Consider the following 22,340-nt stretch of genomic DNA (forward strand, 5'->3'; position numbering starts at 1 on the left):
GCTTCAGGGAAAGGTCCCATTATGTCGATTGCCCATTTCTGGAACGGCCAAGCTGAAGTAACTGGAAATAACTCGTTTTTTAGACGCAAGGTGTTGGGGGCATGACGTTGGCAGGAATCACATTTTCTGATTTCTTGCACAGCGTCCACGTGCATGCCGGGCCAATAATACCCTGCGTTCATAATTTTTGCCACCGTCATTCTTGGTCCCGCATGTAATCCGCAAATACCTTCATGAATTTCTCGAATTAGGTAGTTTGCGTCCTCTGCGTCCACACAACGCAAGAGTGGGCCAAGAAATTATCTCCGGTACAGGATACCATCAGTCAGTTGGTAATTCAAAGCTTTGTGCTTTATCTTCCGAGTTTCAGCCTTCCCTGCTGGAAGTGCTCCGGAGGATAAGTAAGCTTTTATAGGCGTCATCCATGATTCAGCGCCTGTATGGATTACCAAGACTTGATTTTGTGGAACGGATGGATTTTCTAGGATTTCCACACGAATATCTTTAGCAAAATGCTCGAAATTCGTTGAAGCCGATTTGCTAAGGGCGTCCGCCGATTTGTTCTCGCTTCTTTTAATGTGGACAATATTGAAGGAGGTGAATTGGCGGATCAAGAATTTTGCCTGCGACAAATAAGAAGCCATGGTGTCATTTTTGGTTTCGTACGTTCCATTTATCTGCCCCGCAATTAACATAGAGTCCACCCGAGCTTCCAAATGCTTTACCCCAAGCTTCTTTGCTATCCGCAGTCCTCCCAGGAAGGCTTCGTATTCTGCCTCATTGTTGGTACTCTTGAAATCCAACTTGATGGCATACGTAAATCCGTACCCCTCGGGGTTGACTAGCCTTAAGCCTGCGCCACACCCTTCACTGCTTGATGCTCCATCCGTGAACAATGACCAAACTTGTCCTTGTTCCGGAGGTGCTTGGGGTTGTTGCTATATCAAACATTCTTGTTCTTTGTGTTGCGGGACTTCTGTTACAAAGTCCGCCAATACCTGCCCTTTGAATACTGGCCTAGGTTTATACTCTATGGCATGTTCACCTAACTCGATGGCCCATTTAGCTATGCGTCCAGACAATTCTGGCTTACTAAGAACGTTTTTGAGCTTGTATCCAGTTAACACGTTGATGGGGTGCCCCTGAAAGTACATGCGGAGGTGTCGGGCAGCATAGACCAGTGCTAAAACAAGTTTTTCCAGCATGGAATATCTTGTTTCTGGGTCCGACAGTGTTCTGCTGACGTAATAGATCGGCGTTTGGACATTCTTTCGATTTGTCAGAAGGACGGCCCCGATGGCAATGTCCGACGCTGATAGGTATAATGTTAAAGGTTCTCCCGCATAGGGTGCTGTTAACGTGGGCAGCTCCATCAAACATTTTTTAACCTCCAAAAAAGCTTGTTCTGCTTCCGCAGTCCAATTGAAATGTGCTTTCTTAAGGCAATTTCTTAGTGTTGAGATGAAAGGATGGGACTTGGCTGCATGATTTGCCAAGAAACGATTTAAAGCAACCAGTCGGCCATTAAGTGTCTGGAATTCTTTGAGGGAAGATGGGGAAGGCATGCGGGCTATAGCTTGATCTTTATCGGGATTTGCCTTGAATCCCGCGTCCGTAACGATTACTCCCAGAAATTTTCCCTCTTCCATTACAAACGAACACTTGGCTAGAATTAACTTCATGTTGATGTTTTTCAAAGTTTCAAAGGTCTCTTCGATATCTCTTAGCATCTGATCTTCCTCAACACTTTTGATTACGAGATCATCCATATAAACTTTCAAATTTCGGCCAATGTGACCTTTAAACGCTATGTCCATTAATCGTTGATATGTGGCTCCCGCATTCTTTAGTCCGAAGGGCATCATTTTGTAACAAAAGGTGCCCTGGTCTGTGCGGAATGCTGTCTTGTCCTCATCGCCCGCAGCAATGCGGATCTGATGATAGCCCTTGTTGGCATCCAGGAAGCATTTGAATTTGCATGGTGCCACAACATCAACTTTGAGGTCAATTTCTGGCAGGGGATAACAATCTTTAGGACATGCTTTATTGAGGTCTTTAAAATCAATGCACATCCGCCATGCTCCGTTGCACTTTGGAACGATGACTGGGTTGGCGACCCATGTCTGATAGCGGATTGGACGGATGATCCCAGCTTGTAATAAGTCCTGGACTTGCTCATTCATTGCTTTCGTTTGTTCCGTGTTATTGAACAATTGGCGTGAATAGCAAGTTTACCCGTAGTTTGTGCTCCGCGAGGTTCCGCGGGACACCAGTCATGTTGGCGGGTTGCCATGCGAAGACATCAATATTCTTTGATAACAACTGTTTTAAAAGAGTCCGCACTATCTCAGAAATAGCAGGTCCTATTGTTACAGTTTGATCAGGAAACTTTTTATTCAAAACCCACTTTTCTGGTTCAGTCCTCAGAGACTGTCTTGGAATTTTGCTAGGTTTTGAGCTTTCGGTTGCAAAGCAATGTCTATTAACATGAATTATTGCGATGCCAGTGCGAGTTGGGACTCCCACTGTGGACGGATGGGTGTTAAAATCACCAATCGCTTCTCGTCCGAGGATAATATCATATCTTGATGTTGCTGGTAAAACCAGGAATTCAACCTCCTCGGTTCTAGAATGAATTCCATCACTTAGAGTGACTGGAAACGAAATTACCCCCCTAGGGTGCATTATTTCCCCTCCGAACCCAGATACTGGAGCGTGAATGGGTTTCAATCTTTCTTTATCCTCCTCGTCCAATTGGTCAAAACATTGTGCGTACATAATGTCTGACGTACTACCAGTATTGAAGAAAACATAGTGCGAACGATAGTGTCCAAAGAGAGCAGTGATGATCAGGGGGTTTTTGTTGTTTGGACCCCCCTTGATTCGTGGAAAAATTACTGGTTCGTTCTTCCAATCCTCATCATCGGACTCTTTTCCTCTTTCTTCCTGGGTTATATCCACCTTGTATCATATGGACATTCAAATCTTTGATTTGTTTTTTACTCGGACACTGAATGTCTCGTACGGGTGCTTTTCCGTTGTCAGGTTTTCCATTTTTTACCAAGTGTCCGAGCTTTACAGATTTCACAGCCGCCTCAATTTCATTTTTCAATGACCTACATTCATTCGTATTGTGACCAATATCATCATGATACGAACAGTGCTTGGTAACGTCTAAGAACGATCTTCTTGTTAGCGGCTGTGGTTTTCTGAATTTTATATTCTCTGTCGTGAGAATTTCAGCGGGAGTCTTTGAAAGAGGAGTCCAATTGTTGGGACCCCGGCTTGCTGGTCCCGCTTTGTTCTTATTGCCTATTAGGGATCTTGCATCGAATGGTTTTGATACTTTCGCACTTGGCTGAAGCCTTGACCAGATAAGGCCTTTTGCCTGTCTATTAGGTCTTGGATTCTGAAACTCAACTTTGAATTTCTGCTTCGGGTTACCATTCCTCAAAGTTTTCTCAGTGTTAGCATGAAAGAACTTGCTTCCCGTATTGTTTTTGAGTGAGAGACCAGCCTTTAGGCCGTCTAGGCTCCTTGCTATCTCAGTCTCAGTGTTTGAGAACAAGAAGAGCATATTCTGTAAGAACAATAGGAGATTTGCCTCCTACTAGACCTGGTATACCTTGATTAGATAGACTCTTTTCTGTGTCAAAGAGAAAGAGCGGGTTCTCGTTCATAGATGGGGAGAGTTTGGCCAAATAAAAAGCCCAGTCAGCCACCAACTCGGTGCAAGTCACGTGACCTACAGCTTGGCCTTCACTTTTTGAGGCTTCCTCTACCCACATCTCTATGTGCCCGCAGCACTTCCATATGGAGAAAGATAGCTAGCCGGACTAGTGGGGGCCTTTCTGGAGACATACTAAAAACCTTGCCTTTTGAACCAAACGCAACGCCCGTCTTCCAAATAAAAAGAAAAAGGGGGAAGAAAGATGGAGTGCAGCCTGTAGAGCACATGTAACGCACAGTATATCTTTTCCGCAGTCATAAGGTCATCCCACTCTTTTGGCATTCCATCTCTGCCAGTAAGTGTGCGGACTAAATCATCACACTTGACGTTTTTACGGAAGGCACCGCGGAGCATGTCCTTACTTATCCCACCAATGTTCAAACTTTCATCGTTGAACCTGGTGATAAAATCTTCTATGGATTCATTGTCACGGCGGACAACATCCAAAATTTCTTATTGATCTCGAGTATGTTTCTTTTGTTGACTGAAGTGCTGGGAAAATTTTTTCACTAAGTCGTCCCAACTGGAAACTTCTCCGTCCGGTAATTTTTCAAACCATTCCCTTGCTGCCCCTGTTAGTGTTAATGCGAACATGTGACACCAATAGGGGAGCGTCCAGCCACTAACACCACCTACCGCAATAAAGTTTTGGAGATGATCACTTGGATCTGTCATACCGTTATACTTACCCACCGATGTAGGTATTTTAGCATTAACGGGAAAATGTGTTGTGGCGATACTTGCTATGAATTTTGACTTTTTGGCGAAGGCCGCGGGGCGGTATGTTTTGGTGAAGTCTTGTTCCGCATTGCTGTGGTATTCGGTATGGCGGACCATATCATGCAGACGGCTGCTTTTCGCCTGGGAACTCATCCTACTGTCACCCGTATACATACTGTAATCTCCCGGGTGGTAGGATGAATCATAATCATCCAACTCGTCTAAGTAAGATGGTATCCGCATGTTTATGCGGGGACGAGGGCGTAGCCTCGGAAGTTCTCCAAACTCTTGTTCTGTCTGCTGGCTGTAACGGATTTGGCTTCCGCGCACTGTTGGTGGAGGAGAAGGAGATCCTCTTGGGTATTCTTCATAATCTAAAGTACGAGCATGAAATCGTTCGTTACGTTTTCTGCGCTCATATTCGGGCACCAAACTCTGTTGTTGTGCATGGAGCCATTCTTCAGGAGTTAACGTTCCTCTAGCCCTAGAGTTACGTTGTTGAGATCTCGCCTTGCCGGAATCACCCGAATCATTTTCCAGATCGAATATCGACCGTTTTCGGTGAGTTTCTTCCGTAATTCGCCTGAGGTTTCCCAAATTAGAACTTTCCGGTGCCGAGGCCCGTCCCATATCTGGGGGGTGGTACCGGTTGGTGCCATGACGTTCTCTAGGGTAAAACCCCCAGGTGTTACGTCGATGTTCCGTGACCCTAGAGCTGTGACTCGCTCAAGAGTACGGCCACTCGGAGTCGTGATGCGTGCAAAACACTAAGACCCGGAGGTGCTTCTGTGTTGGTTACACGTGACTCAGTTGCAGGGGTTCCCGTCGGCCCTTCAGGAAGTTTACTCATATTACACGAACCAAAAAACCAACGAAAACTATTGCTGTTCTAACGAAAACACGGATGGCGCCAATGAAGAAACACGGATCCACTCCCGGGGTATGGGTCCTGGATCCAATGAGTCCACAGGGTACAATACGATAACTACTACCACAATATGAGTAACACTTCCCAAAGTCCAGTGACCGAAACCTGCAAAACAAACACCGTGAGTCTCGTTACAGGAAGGACAAGAGGAGGGTCTTCTTGTAAAGAAGGAATAGCTCAAGGAAACTTACGTTCATGCAGATCTACGAAAATAGGCTCCATGAATTCCGTCGGCCACAGACGACTCTTGCCCGCCCACACTAACGCTTCTTCCGGTAAGGCACGCATAGGTGAGGGCTCCATGGTAAGCATGCGATACCATTCGCGACCCTCATGAGCAACTGTCACGACCTCCGGAAGAGCAGAATTCACAGGACGGCGAACCGGAGACGGGGAGCCGGAGACAGTGGTGAGCGAGAAACACAGTGGAGGAGCTACGGGTTCGGGTCTTGGATGAAGATGTGAAGTGTTGTGTTGAGGATGGAAGATGGCGACGGTGGTGGGTATATATATATGAAGAAGGAGTGTTGAGGAAGAAGGAGAAGTTGATGTGGGTAAGGAAGAAGATGTGGGTAAGGAAGAAAGGAAAAGAAGGGGAAGGTGGGTAGGGTAGTCTTACGGTGGAAGCAGGGGAAGAAAAAAAATACCCGGTGATCGGACTGTCATTTTTAGCGTCAACCTGGTTTTCCAAGCTTTCAAAAAAAATTAAAAACAGAATGGCACATTTTTATCGCCAAATTTTCATTTGTAAAAAGACCAAAACACCTTCCATCTTAACAGCCTTTAACGAAAATATTTAACGTTTGGGTACAGATTGACCCGCCGAAATTTCAAAGGGGTCCATACTCCGCAAAATCATTTTAAGTGTCAAACCTGTCGAATTGGTCCATATACTAGGGAGACAAAATGCAGATTTCTCTATATAAAAGTATACCATTTTTTAAAGTTTATAAAATTTCTCTCTTTTGTGTTAAATTCAAAGTTCAAATTTAAACTGTGGCTACTCGTTTTATATATGTTTTGTTGTTAACTATGAGTTTTATACATTTAAATGGTGAAAGTTCAGACAATTTAGAGTTGAAAGTCTTGAATTAATGATATTTTGAAGTTTTAGAAATTCAAAATTGGAAACTTTGTACGAAATCAAGCAAAACCAAACCGAACCAAGCCGCTCGGTTTCAAAACCAAACCAAGTTCAAGCATAAAGATACGTTCGTTTCTTTAAATTCAATCCGCTCAGTTCGGCTCGCTTTCAAACCAAACCAAGTATGAGTATGCCCACGTTCGGTTCGGTTCGTGAACAGCCCTATCAAGGCATCACAAATTGGAAAAACTTGCTAACTTATTTGTATGATAATTAACCCGGTTGACTGGTAGAGGTAATTGGTTATGGTCCCAAATATTAATCATGGTGAATTAGATAAGAACGATGTTAATATAACAATTAAATATTTAAACAAACAAAATTAAGCAAAATAAATACTTATTGTATTTTGGATCACACTCCTATAAAGTATATATCTTGATTTTCCTATAAATAAACCGAACCAACATAAACGAGACTTGTTACATTGGTTATCATTAGTCCAACAGATGAATGAACTAAAATTCTGTTCTTTTGTATTATTTTGTTAACATGGTAAATAATAAAATAAACGTAAACAAACAAATTAGGATTCAACAAAGATCTAAGATTTGAAAACGAGTAACGGATTTGAAAACGAGTAACGGGTTGATAAGTTAATGTGCCAATTCAAGGTGTCTAAAATCTTAAAATCAAATTGGTTCTTAATCAATATTTGTAATATATAAATTTTAATAAGTATGTAGAAAGACAGTAATTAACAAATATAAACGAACATGTTTACGCATATATGGTCACAATGTGTGCAATGCGCTTTATATCTTGATGACAGTAAACACAAATGCTAGATATAATAAATATATATGTTCATTTCATGCATTCTTTTATCATAATAATAGTGGACGAACCAATACCATTGCTATTATGTCCGTATCATGTGTCAGTAGTCCAAGATGAATATAAAAATATTGGAAAAAGATGAACTTATATGAAAAAAGTAACATAAGAACCAAAGTCAATGTGACGATTCGGTTGAGATTCAACCTTGAAATATATGGGACGTGCACACTATCGAGCCAAACTTATTTCCAAGTCAACAATATGTCTACACATCTATTGGTATAAAACACAAATTAACTTAAGGATACATGATGGATGTTTAGGCTGAGCTTTAAAATAGTTTAATAACTATATTTTTATAAAGCTCAATATTATATCTCTTATAAACTAAACCAAAGCTTTTATATAATATCTCAAGATTTATAAAAGATTGCTATTAAAAAAAACAGTGGCGTACAAATGCAAGGTTAAAATGCCCCCTAAATCAAGTTTTATTATAAACAAAAACAAAAGAGTTTATTTTATAAAATCAGTAAATGTCTAAGTGATCTTTAGATTCTTAAACTTCCTCATCACAATTCACAAAAGAAAGATCATAGTTTAGCAACAGAAGAAGTGTTGAACGTTCGTCATGGATTCATAATTTACATGTATAGTTAAACATAAGCGTTCACCCTACGTCCCAACATTCATTGTTCATTGTGAGCTGATTTTAGACCGTTGATCTTTCCATATAAGAAAAACATTGTATTGGTGATCTCAATCATTTAAAGAAAGTTTTAAAGGTGATGACTACATTATTAGTGTGAAGACTGAGTGGTGTGGCGAGACGACTGACAGTCGACAAGTATATATATTTACGAAAAAATGGTGTTGTAAACAATAACATGATTCTCAGACAAGAAACCAAGAAAGAAATCTCAGCGTGTAAAAGTTATGCATTTGACATTGACAGTTGACAATAAATTTGGTATCGACTATCAACATGAGTAAAAGTTTTTGTAATCATATAGCAATATGGGCCTGGTGCAAGCCCATAAGTAGTGGCCAAAATAAGAACAGAGGCTTCTTGACATTAACTTTGAATAATTATGAAATTTGAATTTATAAATGGGTAGCCTAATGTTACTCGAGGGTTTTCTATATATCACTTTGTAAGGCCTGTAGTTTCAACACAGAAATAACTCATATATTATTCGGATTGAGTAAACTGAATTTTGCACTATTTTACGCTTCACCGTGGAAGTAGAGGGGTATCTCGGGCACTCTCTCAATCCCCCGATATCCGTCCTTGGCAGTAAGAATTTTTAAAGATAAAGGTGAGTTCATATAGTAGATAATAGAGAACAATGGGTGGATCAGAATCATGTGATTGAATAAATTATCACTATTGTTTTTAAGTTTTTCGTTAATGAGTATTTTAGTCATTTTACATAAATCTATTTAAGTTTTTTTAATGAAATTTAGTATTAATTAGACTCCAAACTTTGCTACAAATTAAAGTCATATAACTCAAATATGCCGTAACCTGAACATTAATGTGTGTGTGACTAATGCAAAAGTATACAGACTATGTAATTGTCTCTAAAATTAAATACAAAACTGGTTACAACTTGAAATAAATCAAAAAAATGAAGAAAATGTGAGGTGTCGTGTTTGACACTCGTCTATTAATCACATTGATGCAAAATAATTACCAACCAAATGTAATTCAATCGGTATCGACGGTCGTGCTTTTTCTTAATTATGTAAACGTTCTAGGTTAACGCTCAAGAAAGCGAAAATGCTGTTAAAAATATAGAAAAAAAATAATTATAAATAATAATGATGAAATTATAGAATATCCAAGGAATCATATTCGTTCTTCTAACCACTTGTGTACTTAATTAAAATGAAATTTTCAATTTTTTATTTTATAGCTATACAATCTGCACTTCACCTTTAAACAAGTTCAATTCATTGTAAAGTATAAAATAGAGAATCAAACAACAAAACTAAATAAGGTTATATCGATAAAGAATAATCTTAATATGTATATCAAAAAATTTTAAATAAAAACGAGCATGGTTTGATGTCTAACTTCAAGATAGTTCATGAGTCGACGACATGCTCTTGTAAATCTCTGAAAGAAGTCTATTTTGAAACTCATCATTAGAACTCGCAATTCTGGATGATCGACGAGCCTTTGGAGTATCTTTTCCATGTTTTCTTGACTTGCTGAAGTTAAACATATTCTTGATCCTCCAAAGTTCACCATGGCTGTCCTCTCCGAGACGAACAGTCTGTATGCTCCTTGCACCATCAGATCCTCTGTATGTCGTACTCCTCCACAGTTTGTTATTATCAACCGAACTGGAAGCACTTCTTGAAAAAGTTCTTGATAGGCTTCTTGAAAGGCTTCTACACAAGTTTTCCATCTCTTTATGTATTTTATGATTTGTGATGGTTGTATCTATAGAGATGGTTTTGTTTTATGAGTTGTGATGGTTGTGTTTAGAAAGATGGTTTTGATGGACATTTATGCATATGTATGATATGAGGCAAGGTCCCACTAATTTAAGCATGTGTAATTAAACCACTTTTGTTGACCATACAATATTGTCAATAATAAAGTTGGTCTTATATACATATGTAGGAATTAGGATATGAGGAAAGTTCCACAGCAATTTAAGCATGTGTAATTAAACCACACTTTTGTTGACCATAAAAATATACAATATCGTCGTGTTGGTCTTATAATACTCTCTAGCTTAATAGGATCATTGAAATAACTCAAATATTACGCGGAATGAGTAAATTGAATTTTGCACTATTTTACACTTCATCATGAAAGTTGAGGAGTACCCCGAGCACACTCTAAACACCCCTATAGGCTATATCCGCCCCTGCCAGTAAGAATTTTTAAAGATAAAGACGTGTGTTCATATAGTAGAGAACAATGGGTTGATCAGAATGATTTGTTCATGTGATTGAATAAATTATCACTATTGTTTTTAAGTTTTTCGTTAATGAGTATTAGTCATTTTACATAAATCTAATTGAGTTTTTTCTAATGAAATTTAGTATTTGACTCCAAACTTTGTTACAAATTAAAATCATATAACTCAAATATGCAGTAACCTGAACCTTAAGTGTGTGTGACTAATGTAAAAGCACACAGGGTATCTAATTATCTCTAAAATTCTATCTACTACATTTAAAATTCAAGGCACTTCTGTTTTTCAACTTTTTATATATAAAATTTTACATTTCAGTTAATTCACACCATAAGTTATTTAATATTTATTTGAAGTTGCATTTAATATCCAAACGGTTTCTCTGTTCCTAATATTTTTTTCTAAACAGTGGCGGTTTCCGGTTTCTGGCATGACGGTTCGATATATAGATTGCTGTTTCTTTTTTCAAGATTACTCCATACGATTTGTTCAACCATCGCAATGGTTCGCTAATAACCGCTAACGGATAACCGCCACCATCCACATGCCTATAAATATCGTCACATCCACTGGTTCTCTCGGTGACACTCCTAACATTTCAGTAGCGGATCTAGATCAAAATCTCAGGGGTAACGTTTAAATTTTTTTTACCGTATTTCTTACTTTGTAAACAAGTTTTTTTACCATATTTTATAAAATAACCAAAAAAATTTCTTGATATATTTCATACAATAACTGGATTTTTTTCTTACCGTCTTTCATACAATATTTTTTTTAACATGATGTTTGACCGATATCATCGTTATCTTAGATTTTTCATTTAAAAAGATTAATACTAAGGTTTTTCCATTTCATCTTTCAAGTTTCCTAATCTTAGAAGAAACAAAACTTAAACCATAAACCCAAAATCAACTTCAATTTACACATAAACCATAAGGGTAAAGTTAAAATACAAAGGACAACAAAAATGAGAAGGGTGAGAAAGAATCCAGTCCATTGATCTTAGATTTGAATGGCTGAGATTAATTTAATAAATAAAAATTGATGGAAAGGGCATGAAGGTAATAACCCACTTTTGTTGACTTTCTCTCTCCACATGCAATGCACACGTCAATTCCCCAATCATTTTAAAATGCCCATAACTTTTTCATACGACATTATTTTTTAAAAAAAAATTCACCATAACAATAATGTAAGGCCCCGAACCCGGTAGCCCTACTTTCGCGTCGGATTTACTCATAAACACAGTTCTTATAAATCAGAGTTCATTAAAACTTTCGCGGAAAATAAAAACTTCCATGAAACGTTACAGCAATCCAAAACTTGCTTTAATTAAACATTCTTGTCTTCCAAAATAAACGTCAATTACATCAAAACATCTTGAGTCTTCAGATGTCAGTCTCCTATTCGCCCACCATGTGCCCGCTCAAGCTAGCTGTCTCATTCTACTCACCTGCGTGCATACTAAAAGTCAGCTACGCTGAGTGAGTTCTAGTTAATCAAGCAACTTATCATACAACCACTACATGCATCATATACGTGCCCGAAGACACTTAACCCACTGTCTAACCCGCTACTTCTCAACCACTTAATTATCCCTACAGCTTAGCCAATTAATTACCCCTACAGCTTAACCACTTATGCCGCCACTTATGCCACTTATGCCACTTGTGCCACTTTATGCCACTTTAATAACGAAGACACGCATAGACTCACTCTACCACGTGCTCACGTTATGCCTCTAACTCTATTACTAGACCCCTATCCACTTCTATCACACTATACTTCTACTTGTCTATAACCCACTTCCTATCAGCACATTATTTACGTAATAAACAAGTCACATCATAACATTCATACGCACTATCAACCACTTGGAATTTACTATCCTTGGCGATACGTGCAATATCCGAAGATCGTTCACGTACCGACAAGCATTATAAAATATATACCTCAAATAACATCTATAGCATACACTTACCACTTAAGGTAAGTGTATTCACACTTCACATCGAGTATGCACACAGCCCCGAAAATATAACAAGGAAATGGGGCTAGAAACTCACCTGAACTCTGCTTCTTCCTCTGATAGTTGTAAATCCCTTCTTTAACTGTGCTCGGCTGACTGTATAAGTTACACGTATCAATACTCGCCTGATCTAATCTGGCGGCCTAGTATTAGCTTACTTTTACTTATCGTTTATAATTTATTTTCTAATCGAACTCGACTTTAGGCGAAGTTAAACCTTAGGCGAACTTAGCTTTAGGCGAAGTTGTCATCAGGCGAACTTAGCTTTACGCGAAGTTGTCATCAGGCGAACTTAGCTTTAGGCGAAGTTGTCATCAGACGAACTTAGCTTAGGCGAAGTTGTCATCAGGCGAACTTAGCTTAGGCGAAGTTGTCATCAGGCGAACTTAGCTTTACAGGCAAACTTAGCTTACAGGCGAAGTTGTCGTCTGCAGCTACTGTTCGTTCTTAAATCCCTTAATCACCTTCGTTTCTTAACCAAATAACTCGATTTAGTTCCTCTGATAGTTGTAAATCCCTTCTTTAACTGTGCTCGGCTGACTGTATAAGTTACACGTATCAATACTCGCCTGATCTAATCTGGCGGCCTAGTATTAGCTTACTTTTACTTATCGTTTATAATTTATTTTCTAATCGAACTCGACTTTAGGCGAAGTTAAACCTTAGGCGAACTTAGCTTTAGGCGAAGTTGTCATCAGGCGAACTTAGCTTTACGCGAAGTTGTCATCAGGCGAACTTAGCTTTAGGCGAAGTTGTCATCAGACGAACTTAGCTTAGGCGAAGTTGTCATCAGGCGAACTTAGCTTAGGCGAAGTTGTCATCAGGCGAACTTAGCTTTACAGGCGAACTTAGCTTACAGGCGAAGTTGTCATCTGCAGCTACTGTTCGTTCTTAAATCCCTTAATCACCTTCGTTTCTTAACCAAATAACTCGATTTAGTTCCTCTGATAGTTGTAAATCCCTTCTTTAACTGTGCTCGGCTGACTGTATAAGTTACACGTATCAATACTCGCCTGATCTAATCTGGCGGCCTAGTATTAGCTTACTTTTACTTATCGTTTATAATTTATTTTCTAATCGAACTCGACTTTAGGCGAAGTTAAACCTTAGGCGAACTTAGCTTTAGGCGAAGTTGTCATCAGGCGAACTTAGCTTTACGCGAAGTTGTCATCAGGCGAACTTAGCTTTAGGCGAAGTTGTCATCAGACGAACTTAGCTTAGGCGAAGTTGTCATCAGGCGAACTTAGCTTTACAGGCGAACTTAGCTTACAGGCGAAGTTGTCGTCAGCAGCTACTGTTCGTTCTTAAATCCCTTAATCACCTTCGTTTCTTAACCAAATAACTCGATTTAGGTACCCACGGAATCGTCTGACCAGCGCCTACAAACCCCGACCATCAAATCGACCTAACATCGATGTTTAAAGGGTGCGATTTAGGCATATAGGTTACGGGTTCTTTTTATCAATCGATTAACCCATCAAATCATAACCATTTTCAGTAAGATTAGCTTTGTTGGATTCGTTTTTACCATACAAACTCAGATCTATCATTTCTCAAATCAAACCGAACCTATACGAACGATTTCTAACTATAAACGTACCTTGAACGAGTCGAACTACGAACCCGGTTAAGCCTTGATGTTGTTTTGGTCCGTCACGACGTTCCAGCACTAACAAGCTCGGGTTTTCGCCTTCGGATCTTGGTTCGGGTCGTGTGTGTTTTGGGTGTGTAGAGATTAGGATGGATAAATGGATGGAAATGAAAGGATTGGGGTTTAAGGGGGTATTTATACTCCCTCAAGCCCATGGACCGAAGGCCCATATTTCCTTTTGGTCCATATCCAAACCCATCTAATTATCCTACTAAGTCTTCATATTATGCTGTTCCACTAACTCGTTTATTTCACCCAACAAAATAATATATTAAATATTACTTTAGAAATTTCGGGATGTTACAAATAAGCGTTTTTTTATCTTTAATATGAGTATCATATTGTTATATAAAAATAAAAAAAATTAATGGGTTTTTTTAATTGTGATTTTTTGTTGTTCATTGTGTCTTTTAGTTGAGTTTTCATTTGAATTGTATTATAGATTTTGATCATTATATTTTCAGTTGGTACTCATATTAAAGACAAAAATTAAAACAAAGTTTACGCCATTGTGTCGTTTTGTTCGTCATTAACTTTTAGTCATTGTGTAATACGTTCATTGTCTTTTATTCGGATTTACATATGACAAATTCATTTAATTTGAGAAAAATAGTAATGTGTTCATTGTATATTACGTTCAAGTCATTGTGTAATATGTTGTTTCCATTGTGTTTTCCGTTTCAAGTCATTGTGTTATATGTATTCACCATTGTGTCTTACGTTTTAGGTCATTGTGTTATACGTATTCACCATTGTGTTTTACGTTTCAAGTTATTGTGTAACATGTATTAATCATTGTGTTTTATGTATTAGATAATTTGTTGTTATTTTATCATTATTTTTACATATTATTATTATACAACATTGTTATTAGTATTTAAAAAACATAATGATGAGTTGAAAGACACAATAACGAAAAAAGACACAATGATAAGCGAAAAGACACAATGATGTGCGAAAAAACATAATGGTGTGCGAAAAGACATAATGACGGAAAAAGACACAATGGTGTGCGAGACACAACGACGAAAAAAGACACAATGATAAGCGAAAAGACACAATGGTGTGCGAAAAGACACAACGACGAAAAAGACACAATGATAAGAGAAAAGACACAATGGTGTGCGAAAAGACACAATGACGGAAAAAACACAATAGTGTGCGAAAAGACAAAATGACGAAAAAAGACATAATGATAAGCGAAGAGACACAATGGTGTGCGAAAAGACACAATGATAAGCGAAAAGACACAATGGTGTGCGAAAAGACACAATGACGTAATTTTTGTTTTAAATTTTATATAACAAAATTATACTCATATTAAAGATAAAAAACGTTTGTTATTATGATGAATTTTTTTTAAAAAAAAATATCATACGAAAAAGTTATAGACGTTCTAAAATGATGTGGGTATTAATATGTGTCTTGCATGTGGAGAGAGAAAACGTGTACAATTACATTTATACCATTTTTCTTTTGGTCCCTACTTGACACAGTCAATTATTTAAGTCTTCTCACACTTCTCATTTTTCTTACCCTTTGTAGAATAACTTGACTATAAACCATAAATCTCTAATTAATTTCAGTTTAGATATAAAGCCCAAATTCCTAATCAATTCCAATTTCCAATTTACATTATCCAAATATCTAATAAACCATAACCAATAATTCAAATATTCAGTCGCCCACAAACAATTCCAAATTAACAATTTATATAAACAAATTACAATTACGATTTTAGATAAAATTAGAACAACACCTAAATTGAACAAATATAAATCGAACCGTAGAAGAGGGATTGGGGGTAAGGATTAGCACGGTACCGTACCGGTATCGAAAATATCGATCCCGAAAATCGCAAATTCTTGGTACCGGTACCGAAATATTCAGTTTGGTACACCGGTACCGGGATGGTGCCGGTACCGAAGGTAAAAAATCGGGAAATATGGGTACCGTACCAATCCCGAAACTTAAAACTTTGGTACCGACGGTACTAAATCGATACCGATTTTAGTACTGGTACCGATTTTGCTCATCCCTAATTGAGGTAGCATCAGACGTCAGCTACTCGGCTGTAGGGTGGACGTCTAGTGGCCAAAGGAGGGCAGCTGGGGGTCGGGGAAGTGTAGGGTGGAAACAACTGCTGAATGAAACTTTGTTTTGTTAAATGTTGATGTCCGGCATAAACCAAACGTTCATCATTAGGGAACAACGAGCAATGGTTTTATTTGGTTTGGACTTTAATTTTGTTGGACTTTAATTAATTTTAGCTTTTAATTTGGCTGGACGTTACACAAATAGGGGTAAAGTTATATTTTTCAAGGGTAGTGAACTACAAAAACTGACTAAAAGATTAATAAAGTTGCACTACCGACGAAAGTTGAGGGGTAACGGAGGCTACTCCTAGCTACAAGATAGGTCCCCCCTGCAACATTTTATTATCATGATCATAATCGCATTGGTGCCAAGTACCAACAATAAGAACCATGTGGTGTAAACACCGTAATGGAACCGGTAAAAAAACTCTTTTTATCCACAAACTCTATCGGGTATAGTTAACACACACCGACAAGTACATTCAAATTATGTTGTGATTTACAGTTAACAACCAAACTGACGTGTCTCCTCCGACCACCATTTTCTCCATCGTTTGCCACTGTTTCATACACCAATAATCTCCGATCATATTATCACGCGTCTGAATCTGAACATTTTCAAATTATCTTTCGGTGTGTGAATCGCCATCGGTGAAGTATAGGACAAAACGTTGTTGGTAGATCGCCAGAACTCTCTTCTGTCTAACCATTTTGAAATAAAAAGTTAATGGGCTTTACAAAAAAAACCACGTGATGCCTAATTATTCAAAACTTTTTTTTTACCTTAAAACTTTAGCCTGTTATAAACCAGATATACAATTCCCCCACATAATTGTATTTGACGGTTACTTCATGTTTTATGTGTATATATATACGTTTATGTATAGTGTGAATAATTGATCATCTATAATATTCTACACAAATTCTCTCTAAATTCTATGGTTCATTTAACGTTATCAGCACGACATTGCTCTGTACACGAATTCGTTGTCTGTTCATCGAATCCGGGTACAAAATTATCAACATCTTCATAGTTTGTTGTATTCATCAATAGATTCATCGTCCTGGTACACATCATCAACATCATCTTTACAATTTCTTACTTTGTTGTATATGTTCACATGATGCAAAATTGATTCTCGTATCCATTGAATTAGCCATCAAGAATACAAGAAAACCAATCATGTAATCTCTAAATAACGAGAATGCTACTCATTTTCCAATCCAAATTTAGTTATTAGCATCAAGAAAGAATCAGTTTCACCATTGTCACAAAATAAATAAAAGAGTAATAGACTGTTCGTCACATTCAAATTGAAATAAGCAAAATCTGAAACAAAAACAATTACGAGTCGTTTACTTGCATCATCAAACATAAACAAAGAAAACTGAAATCGCAAATCAATTTTACAAATCGGTAAGATTTCAGAATTGAATAAGAAATGAAATTCAAGAATATTATTAAGCCAGAAGACATCAAAATTAAAAACTAGAAGACCATATCAATCTTTGAACGAAAGAAGACGGTTACAAACGATATAAAAACAAGGATGACGGTTACAATCATGTAAAAGGGTTTTCATTTTTTATTTATATATTATTAAATAAAAGTCAACAAAGTGGATGAGAAAATTCATACATGCACTTTTCATTTTATTTGTATCATTAATTAACATGTTGTGCATAAGCATTAATGCAATATCCCACTTTATTAAAAGGCCATTCATGATATCTTAAGGTATTTAATTTTACCGTTAGATAATTTAACATGTACAACACCCCTTAAATTATAAAGATTTTAAATTTAGTGAAAGGTTAAATGGTAAACTATAGTGACTACCTGTGATCAATCCAAAACAAGAATCTCAATCCAAAAAAAAGAAATTTTGAGGGCCGAAGTTATCTAGAATCTATACAAATATATATTGATTTAAGACGAGCATATTATTTGAATATTGCTATACTAAGAAAATTATGTTCAACTGCTGACAAAAAATGCTCCTTATTATAACTAATCTCTCATTTAAATATGATAGCATTCATAGGGAGATAAGAATGAAAAGCCTTGTAATACATGAAATAATATGAAATGCATTACAAATAATAAATCTAGATCCTAGAAGAGATCAATATAAATCTGAAGTCAAATATTTGTCATACATTTGTAAAGAGTAACTAATGAGTTACTAGATGCTCATAAACACAAAGTGGCAAAGTCACATATACCAGTATCAAATTTATTTGCTCGATTTGAAGTAATCCAAATAAGATTACCATACAAAGAAAACGTGGAAGACAAGCTAGTTCCAAATATAAAATCCCACGAAAATCAAATGAGCAGAATTATGCAGTTGGTATAACCCCAGAAGAGGTTACATGTATAACTATGTAAGATGTTATTGATATAATATCTTAGTCGAAATAAATGTCCTAAAAGAGACCATTATATTTCTAGAAGTAAATAATAAAACTCCAGAAGAGGTAAATGTCCTATAAGAGACTAATGTGATTTACAAAGTTCTGGAAGAACCACCGGTATTTAATTGATATAAGCTCTCTACAAATTATGTACAAAATAGTACAATATGGAACCGAAGTTAAACACGTGTATAAACAAATATATGCATATGCTATAGAAATAGAGGTAATCGATGAGAAGATTACGTATCCAAAACTCTATAAGAGTCTATACACAGAGATGACTGCCAAAAATGGCAAAATGCCTTTAAGGCTAAATAAATTAAATATGACAAGCAAAACGTTTTCGGACCTGTAGTCCGAACGCCCATAGACGTCAAACCAGTAGGTTATAAATGGGTTCTTTATATATATATATAAAAGAAACGAAAAGAATGAGATTTGCGGTGTATGGCACGACTTGTAACACGATGGTTCTTTTCCCAAATCCCGGTAGTTGATTATGAGGAAACGTATTCCCCTGTAGTGGATGCGATAATCATCAAATGTTTTAATCAGCCTCGCGATCTCAGAAGGACTTCAGATAAAAGTTATGGGTGTTATCACCGTATAGTTGTATGGAACAACTGAACATTACATTTACATGAATATCCCTGAATGGATAAAAATGCCCGAAGCAATAAAATGACTTTAATATTCTATATACCAAAATATTTCTCTTAAAAGTTCATGTAATCGCAGTTTACAGTGATGATGTCCTACATCATCGGGAGACTCTGTCGAACTATTTAAGAGAAAATTTTGATACAGAATAACTTGACGCAACTCAATTAATCCTCGACCAGCAGTTCGAGTATATGTGTAATTGCATATTTGATAGTTAATCAAATTACATCCAGAAGATGTTAACATATTTTATACGAGAAATCTTGATTTACTTAGCACACTCGTAATTGGTTGATCGCTAGATATACATATGGATCCTTACCATCCCCAAGAAGAGGGCGAAGACATACTTGGTCCAGAAGTATCATGGTTAAACGCGATCAATTCCCTAATGTATCTATAGATATCACGAAATTGAATATTGCATTACTAATATATGTGCTAGTGAAATTTGATTATATTCAAACATGTTGCACTCTTTTTCCCTTCACTAAGTTTTGTCCCAAGAGGTTTTCTTAGTAAGGCTTTTAATTAGGCAACATAACTGATCCGGTAGCATCAGTTAAGATTCAGTAGCATCAGTTAATCATATAGGTCCTGAAGTACCGATTTAACATCATCCTGAAGCATGTTGTTTATTATTTAAAATATGCGATGTAAGTCTTTTTCCCTTAGCTATGGTTTTGTCTCACCGGGTTTTCCTAGTAACGTTTTTTGTAAATATGCATCATCATTAAGCGTATAAAATGATATGTTAATATCTTTAAGGACTCAATACATTGATTTATTCCATAAAGAAAATACAGAGTCTCGTGTTATGTTTATGCAGAATATCCATCAGACTTCCACTGAGTTCGACTACAATTCAAATACATTTTCACTCATGAAGGTCAATGATCCAACAATTACAAGAGGCATGCGGTTTAGACCAAATTATGAAGAACCCAAAGGATATACGAAGACAATATAAATTGCATAGTTCCGATTGGAGACGACTACAACAAAATCAAGTCAAGCAACAACGATAGAAGATTGATTTCTAAAGACTTAGAGATAATGTTCAATTGAGGGGGAGAAATGCACACGTTGTACTCTTTTTCCTTAACTAAGTTTTGTCCCACAGGGTTTTCTTAGTAAGGTTTTTAACGAGGCAACATAACTAATCCTGCAGTATTAATTAATACAGGTCCAGAAGAACCGAGCCAACATTATCCAGTAGTATAATGTTGATAGTCTATGATAATGTATATCTGAGGGGGAGTGTTATAAACCAGATATACAATTCCCCCACATAACTGTATTTGACGGTTACTTCATGTTTTATGTGTGTATATATATACGTTTATGTATAGTGTGAATAATTGATCATCTATAATATTCTACACAAATTCTCTCTGGATTCTCGGGTTCATTTAATAGCTCTATTTATTTCATTTTTATATTATTAATTTATTTATACAAGTAACTGTTATTATATTTTATGTAATTATAATCTATAGATTATGGAAGATAGAAAAAAATCCACATACATATAACATGATTATATTTCTCAACCGTGTATATGTTTAAGCATATGTATTAGACCGACATCGTTTTGTTTAATTATCCTTTTATCAAATTATAACTTACGTAACTACTTTATTTTTTATATCAAAATATATAAGTTTATTACAATTTTTAAATGCCCTTTACAATAATCTTTTTAAATATATTTTTTAATAATCTTTTAAAATATTTGTTTACTTTAATTATGTAGCTAGATAGATTTGATTTTCCGTTTGCCATAACATGCATCATATCATGGATATATGCTTCTTTTTGTGGTTATTGATTGTCTTTTATGTTTATGGTTGTGTAACAATTATATTTTATTTATAATAAATATTAATCTTTGCATAGGTATGTTTCTGTTTATGGTATCATGCTACTTGATTTTAATGTAATATATATATGAGTATCACCAAATAATGATGTTTGTATACAAACATAAATAATACCGCATAACATTGCTAGTTAAATAAAAAATTGCTTACAACTTGAAATAAATCAAAAGAATGATGAAGAAAATGTGAGGTTTTGTGTTTGACACTCGTCCATTAATCACATTGATGCAAAAATGATTACCAACCAAATGTAATTCAATAGGCATCACGGTACCGTGCTTTTTCTTAATTATGAAAACGTTCTAAGTTAACGCTTAAGAAAGCGAAAATATTGTTAAAAAATATAGAAATAATAATAATTAATAGTGATGAATTATAGAATACCCAAGGAATCATATTCGTTCTTCTAACCACTTGTGTACTTAATTAAAATGAATTTTTCAATTTTTTTATTTTATAGCTATACAATCTGCACTTCACCTTTATACAAGTTCAATTCATTGTAACTTATAAAATAAAGAATGAAACAAACAAAATTAAATAAGGTTACATCGATAAAGAATAATCTTAATGTAGATCGAAATTTTTTAGATAAAACGAGCATGGTTTGATGTCTGACTTCAAGATAGTTCATGAGTAGACGACATGCTCTTGTAAATCTCAGAAAGCAGTCTGTTTTGAAACTCATCATTAGAACTCGCAATCCCGAACGATCGACGAGCCTTTGAAGTATCTTTCCATGTTTTCTTGACTTGTTGAAGTTAAACATATTCTTGATCCTCCAAACTCCACCACGGTTGTCCTCTCCGAGACGAACAATTTGTATGCTCCTTGCACCATCAGATCCTCTGTATGTCGTACTCCTTCACAATTTATTATTATCAACCGAACTTGAAGCACTTCTTGAAAAAGTTCTTGATAGGCTTCTTGAAAGGCTTCTATACAAGTTTTCCATCTCTTTGTGTATTTTATGAGTTGTGATGGTTGTATATATAGAGAGAGATGGTTTTGTTTTATGAGTTGTGATGGTTGTGTTTAGAAAGGTGGTTTTGATGATATGAGGCATGGTCCCACTAATTTAAACATGTGTAATTAAACCACTTTTGTTGACCATACAATATTGTCAATAATAAAGTTGGTCTTGTATACATTTGTAGGATATGAGGAAAGTTCCCCACCAATTTAAGCATGTGTAATAAAAACACTTTTGTTGACCATACAAATCTACAATATATTTTGATGTTGGACATGTAATACGGTTTTGTTTCTTTTTATTTTGTATTTGATCCACTTGCTTCTTGTAAGTGATTGTTTTTTTTTTTTTTTTTTAATATTTGGATGTTTAAAAAATTGAATATT

General features: G+C 36.3%; 1 long non-coding RNA gene across 1 annotated transcript; it reads right to left on the reverse strand.

Annotated features, from left to right (window-relative positions):
* Nucleotides 1–9,188: 9,188 nt before the first annotated feature.
* Nucleotides 9,189–21,992, reverse strand: LOC143599955 (uncharacterized). Its single transcript, XR_013147387.1, has 2 exons — nucleotides 21,462–21,992; nucleotides 9,189–9,241 (listed from the first exon to the last, which is right to left on the reverse strand). It is a non-coding gene; the product is annotated as an uncharacterized LOC143599955 (long non-coding RNA).
* Nucleotides 21,993–22,340: the final 348 nt, after the last annotated feature.

This window comes from Bidens hawaiensis, unplaced genomic scaffold (genome assembly GCF_021521415.1).
Source record: "Bidens hawaiensis isolate Kalapana, Puna unplaced genomic scaffold, B.hawaiensis_p1.1 tig00053141_1, whole genome shotgun sequence".
NCBI lineage: Eukaryota > Viridiplantae > Streptophyta > Magnoliopsida > Asterales > Asteraceae > Bidens > Bidens hawaiensis.